A 6,374-nucleotide genomic window follows, 5' to 3' on the forward strand; every position below is an offset into this window, starting at 1 on the left:
TGATACCAGTAACTATTATCTTTACAATCGTTTTTTGTAGTTCTTTTTACTTCTTCATAGTTTTTTCGTTCCAATTTTTTTCATCAAAATCGTTCAGATTTATTTCAATTACTAGAAAATTGAATATTTTAATTTTTTATTATTTTTAATACTCATTTTCATGTTTTAATTTTTATATTTTTTTATTGTATTTTTTATTTATATTTTTTTATTATATTTTTATTTATATGATAAATATTTTTATATTATTGGTGTAAGTCTTCTGATTTCTCATGTTATGTATTTATATGAGTTTTTTTATCATTTATTATATTATTTTTTATATGTATATTTTTTATGAAATCTTTTTTTTTATTTTTAGTTGGCTTTGTTTATATAATTTTTTATTTATTTTATTGTATTTCTTTTATTCATATGATAAATGTTTTTGACTTTTTTTTATTTTTTATAGTGTTTTAATTTTTCAGGTATTTTATTAATTTTTATTATTTTTTCATATGAATTTTTTTTCCTATCATTTACTGCATTGTATTTATGCTGTGTGTATGAAATTTTTTTATTTTTTATTTGATTTTATTCATATGAATTTTATTTACGTTTTATGATATTTTTTTGTTCATATGGTATATGTTGTTGGTTTTATGAAATTTTTATTATTTCTTATCTATATGATTTTTTTTTCTTTTCTTTGATGTACTTTATTTTGTTTTGTATTAATTTTTTTTATTTTTATTAATTCTATAAATAATGAAAATTTATAGTCTAAAATAATACTAAATTAAAGAGTACTGACGATACTAAAAAAATTTATAGAATATTTTTTTTGTCTGACATTATAAAATTTATAATACTCTCTTTTATATTTTTATTTTTTATTGTATTTATTTTATTTATATAATAAATATTTTTTATATTATTTTTTATAGTATTTAGATTTTGCAGGTATATAAAATTGATATCTCTTTTAGTAATTTTTCATCTAAAAGTGATTTTGAATAGTATAATCCAAACAACATTTATTTTACTATAATCAATTTTGATATAAAGATTGCCAAACATAAATCACGTTAACTCAAACTAACTTATCATCAAAATCAATTTTATACAAACTCTCATTTACAAACTGTAATCCAAACACACACCGAGGCTTTTATAACTTATAAGTCATAACGACTCAACCTCTGTTTCGGTTTTGCTATTGACTCAGGTCCACATGGACATTCAGCTGAATGATACACAATAAATTTTACTTTGGTTTTGAATACGTTTTTAAAATATTTTACTTTTGATATAAAAAAAACTTACGATTTGGCCGCGAAGTAAACAATATATATTGTAATTTATAACTATCAATTAGTCATTATTAATATTTTTAATGATGTAAAATTATATTTAATAATGTAGAATTGCTCACATTTCTTTTGATGGTTAAGTACTAACCAAATTTTAATAAAACTATTGACCCCTAGACTTTCTCTATTAACTATTGAGTATTAACACAAATTTATCTTGATCAATTTTTTATCAAAAAAATATCGTAATTAATTTATGTATATCAAAGAGTTAAAAAAATATTAAAAATGAATAATTTGTAGTTTGAGATAAAAATCATAAAGGCATTGTTAAAGTTCTTTTATGATAATTTATAATTTATAGTTTCGTAATTTTTTTATGGAGGAGTTTTTCGTCTATAACTCTATCATTATATCCATTTTTTCTGAATTTATACACATGCCATGCGCTTAAGCTAAAAAGTATGTTTGTGAAAGAAATTTTTAAATCCTCTATAGTCTATAGTGCATGTTTTTTCTTCTTTATATCATCAAAGTTCTAAGAACCAGACTGATTATCGAACCATTCTAACCACTAGTTTATTGGTTCATTAGTCCAACCAGTCCAAACGTGATTCAACTGAAAAATCGTTTTAGAATAAAATAATAAATAAATTATAAATAAACATCCTAAAATATAGCTCTACTCATTTTTGTCTCATGACAACACTATCATTGAGACAACAATATCTCTTTCATCTCTTTCCTAATGCAAAGAATTAAAAAAGATCAAACAAATTGAACAAATCTTGTAATACTAATGGTGAATCCATCTCCTTAATATTACAAATAATAGGAATTCATCACATAAATTCATTACTATTACAAAATATACTAATATACTTGACAAATAGGTAAGACATAATACAACAGTGTCTTTTGATAGATTTTAGAATACGTCAAGCAACATGTAGAGATGAATTAATAGCATAAAAATAGATAAGAAGACAACACTGGAGATTCAAATAATCATTGAATACAAACAACTTATTCACTAAGATCTCACATTATACAAACAACTTTCATGATTTATAGTACAAACAATTGTAACCAGTGTTATTTTTTATTTTACGATAATATGTACAAATCATTTATAGTACAAAACTACAAACTAACTGGAAATAGATATGAACTTGGATGCATGATTATATAGTGTAGTGAGGTGAATTTTGTTCTATGTTGTACGATAACTTGAATGCTTTCCTTGTGGATTTGTCTCCAAAAAACATAATATTCATGAATTCACAAATTTTTTACTCTAAGGAATAGAGAGCGTATATACTGGACTAGGCAAGTAATGTTTAACTACTTTGAATAAATTTGCATGGCCTTGACCATCACCACGAGAAAATTCAGTCGTAAATTTGTCTATGTCCCGAGTGGCATAAGATGCTAAGAGGCTGCAAGCACAGAGGAATCGTGAATGATTTTGACTAATAACACATATACAAATATGCATTGAAAATGTACAAAATTTCAATAAACATTACTAAACAGAGCCAAGAAAGAACAATCATCATTCAGCAACAAACATTACAAAACAGCAACAAGTAATCACACTACCAAATTTAAAAAGAATGAAAACTAAATAAACCCAATAATAAATACCATTACCAAATTAAATAAAAAATCAACCAAAAATCACCTTGCAAATCCAATTAAAAACAGCTTTTCACTTTGTACCCTAAACACCAATTAAATCACATGAACCAAAATTAATTTGAGGGAAAACACTAAACCTTCACCCAGCAAAACCAGCAAAACCAGCAACTACAAAACAAAGCCATTAGTAATTTTGAACAAAAAAATTAGGAGCCATCAGCAACTAGTAAAACACTATCAGAGCCATCGAGCACTTAGAAAACACTAAAGCAGAGTAACAGAGCCATCGAGCCATCAGTAAATTTGAAAAAAAATCTTACAAACATCAGCAACCAGCAAATACAAGACCAATCCATCAGCAACAGGCAATTACAATTTACAAAACAGTACAAGAAAAATGGAAAAAAATGGAAGAAGAAGACCGAAGAACAACAATTTCAGAACTTCAAACCAAAAAGAAGACCGAACATTCAGCGAAGATGAAGACGAGAAGCCACTAACCTGGGTTCCGTGCCGAGAAGCCAGCGAAGATGAAGACGACGTGCCGAGCTACTGGGTTCCAGACACAGGGAAGAGGAAGAAGCGGCGGCGCTGAGGACCTGGGGACGGCGGCGGCGCTGAGGACCTAGGAACGGCAGCGGTGATGAAGGGCTAGGGTTTTCCCTTTGCTTCAGAGTTCTTCAGGGAGTGACTAATGATTGGAGAAAAAGGGGGAAATGGATCATCTCCAGTTTTTCTAACACTTGAGGAAATGCAGTGTGATCTCTTACCATTAAATTTATAAGTGGGACCAAAATTAAATATGAGAGAGAGAGAACAATGAAGGGTGAGAGATCACAACAGTTTTTTCTTCACTGGAGAGGATCCACTCCCGGAAGAAGGGGGGATTGATTCACGAATGGATCTGCTTCTGTTTTGTTTTTTTTTTCAAATCAACAAAACGACGTTGTTTAATTCGAACCGGCCGGTTACCGATCTGATCCAACCGGCCGGTTCGGTGGTTTTCAAGTAGTTTTTCCTCCAACGGTTATAAGCAGCGGACCGAACCATTTTTATTGTCGGTTTTCGGTTCGATCAGTCGGTCCGATCCGGTTTTCATAACCATGATATTGATACTAATTATCATGGTTCTAAAAATCGAATCGGGCCGATTGGTCGAACCGATCCAACCGGAAACCGCCAACAATTTCGATTCGGTTTAATAGGTAAAACCGGCAATTTAAAAACCGTTCTGAAACTGTTGAACCGGCCAAAAACCGGCTGGTCGGACCGAACCGGGACCCGGCCGGTTTTCACTTTTCTGCCAAAAACATCACCGTTTTGGTATTAGAAGAAAAGGGAACCAGCCTTTCGGTCTCACGCATTTGCTTCCCTCTCTCAAACCTTAGCCTCATCACTCTCCTCTTAAAGCTGTGTCACCGCCGCCGTCCTACCGCCGCCGTCGAATTTGGTCCAGTCGTCGTCCCTACTGTTTCAGCGTCGTCGCAGCTCATCTCTGCGGTCGCGTCGCGCCGCATATGCTCCACCCTCTTCTGCTCGAACAATCACAGCTTATTCCTCAATTCGGTCTCAGTCCTCGTCTTTGTCTGCTTCGTCGCGCTACTGCCGCCGTCCATCGTCGTCGTAGTCATCGTTAAGTGACGAGAGAGAGAATGCGCTGCGAATGGGAAAGAAGGGTGGAGGTCGCAGGAGGAGGCGCGCGAAGGGTGAAGCCTTTGCTTCTTCCGTCGTGTTTGAGCTCGAAGACGGCCGCCAGTGCTGTTGCCTCTGTCGTGCCTTGCCATCATGTTACCACTGATTTCAAATGCCCTCATTCTTGTTCTACTTCAAAATCATGCTAAATTTGTGAGTGTCCCTCCTTTTTGAATGTATATAAATAATAATATTATACATTGATTTTTCTAATTATGGTTTTGGTCTGAATTTGATCTTGTTTAAATTTCATGATTTTGTTACTGTCTCCTAAAAGTTGAGTTTCTTTTTCTAATATACTTACCATTCTTTTTGTTTTTTTTTTTTGCTTGAATTTTAGAAGAAAGAGCAATGTAACAGTTGAGTTTCTTTTTCTAATATACTTACCATTCCTTTTTGTTTTTGCTTGAATTTTAGAAGAAAGAGCAATGTAATGTATTCCTATTTATGATTCTATAAGACCAAGGTTAAATTAACAATTCAAGTGGAGTTGAATTTTGTTTATGAGTAATTAAATGCAGGAAACAGGAATATAGTTGCCAATTTCTTTTGTGACTTTCATTGTTCTTTTCCCCTTGTTGGGCTGCTGTTTTGTTAACGCACTGTGATTCTGCTATCACTGATGAATGTTTTGAATTTGGAATTTCTGATTAGTGACTTGTTAAGCTGCTGATGTTGTTATGCTGCTGTTTTGTTATGGCACTGTGATTGTGTGATCACTTCGAATTTGGAATTTGTGATTAATGACTTGTTATGGCACTATTGTTGTTATGATGTTGTTTTGTTATGGCACTGTTGTTGTTATGCTGCTGTTTTGTAATGGTTGTTGCTGAATGCTAAATATGAAAATCAAATCAAATGCTGGTTGTTGCTGAATGAGTAGGGCAGCTATCTACCAATGCCATATATAAATAAACTGATGAATGATGATGATGGCAATGGAAGGAGAGTCAAAGTGTATAGGTAATTGGTGATATGTTATGCTTTCTTATTCAATGACTACTTGTTATGTTGATACCTCAACTTGGAAACAACACTAGATTCCGTTTATGGCTTGCTCAGCAAGAAGAATCTGTTGCTAAGAGAGCTCTCTTACAAGGTAAGAGGTGCATCCTTGGCTTAGCCAACCAAGGTGGGTTCTTGGCTACTTTCACCATAGTGGGGTTGTTAACCTCGCCAAGATTGGTGGCCCAAGCAGACGTCCTGGCGTCATTGATGTTGAGAAAAATTGGGAGGAAAGGTGCGAGCAACCAAGTAATTGGCAATAGGTGCATACCAAGGGATCACTTCGGATATTGCTAGCAAGACCTCAAGAGGAAATGTATTATTAATAGGAGTGGGATCGCCCTTTGTGTGCTCAAGGCGACTCAAGTGGTCCGCCACTAAGTTTTGCAAACCACTCCTATCTTTGATTTCTAGGTCAAATTCTTGCAATAGCAACACCCATCGGATTAACCTTGGTTTCAATTCCTTTTTGGCCAACAAATATTTCAATGCCGCATGATCCGAGTACACTACCACCTTAGAGCCAAGTAGATAAACCCAGAATTTATCCAAGGCAAAGACAATGGCTAACAACTCCTTCTCGGTGGTAGTATAATTGGATTGCGCTCCATCTAAAGTTTTAGAGGCATAGGCAATGACATAAGGATTTTTACCATCGCTCTGAGCTAGCGCCGCTCCCACTGTATAGTTTGAGGCATCACACATAATCTCGAATGGTCTAGTCCAGTCCGGCCCTCTCACTAT

Source organism: Arachis hypogaea, chromosome 17, assembly GCF_003086295.3.
Source record: "Arachis hypogaea cultivar Tifrunner chromosome 17, arahy.Tifrunner.gnm2.J5K5, whole genome shotgun sequence".
NCBI lineage: Eukaryota > Viridiplantae > Streptophyta > Magnoliopsida > Fabales > Fabaceae > Arachis > Arachis hypogaea.